The following is a 543-nucleotide window of genomic DNA, read 5'->3' on the forward strand; positions in this document are numbered from 1 at the left end:
CTGACTGAAAATCCTCAAATAGACTATTGCTCTGTAGAAAGTCACACAGCTGTTTAGCAACTGCTTTCTCCAGAACCTTAGAGAGAAAGGGAAGGTTAGATATAGGTCTATAGTTGGCTAAAACATCCGGATCAAGTTTGGGCTTTTTCAAAAGAGGTTTAATTACAGCTACTTCAAAAGTACTGTGGTACATAGCCTGTTGATAGATATAGATTGATCATATCTAGTATAGAGGTGCTGACTAAGAAATTATTGAAATTAGTTGGTAAAGATTGAGGGAAGCAAAGCAGTCTAAACATATATCTGGTTCTACAGCTGTTTCTAAGGTTCCTGAGTTTAGAGATAATTCGGTGCCAGTTGAGGGCAGGTCTTGGTGAATTTTGTCTCTAATAGCTAGAATTTTATCATTAAAGAAGCTCATGAAGTCGTAACTACTGAGAGCTATGGGAATACTTGGCTCAATAGAGCTGTGACTCTCTGTCAGCCTGGCTACAGTGCTGAAAAGAAACCTGGGGTTGTTCCTATTTTCCTCTATTAATGACG

Source organism: Micropterus dolomieu, linkage group LG10 (genome assembly GCF_021292245.1).
Source record: "Micropterus dolomieu isolate WLL.071019.BEF.003 ecotype Adirondacks linkage group LG10, ASM2129224v1, whole genome shotgun sequence".
NCBI lineage: Eukaryota > Metazoa > Chordata > Actinopteri > Centrarchiformes > Centrarchidae > Micropterus > Micropterus dolomieu.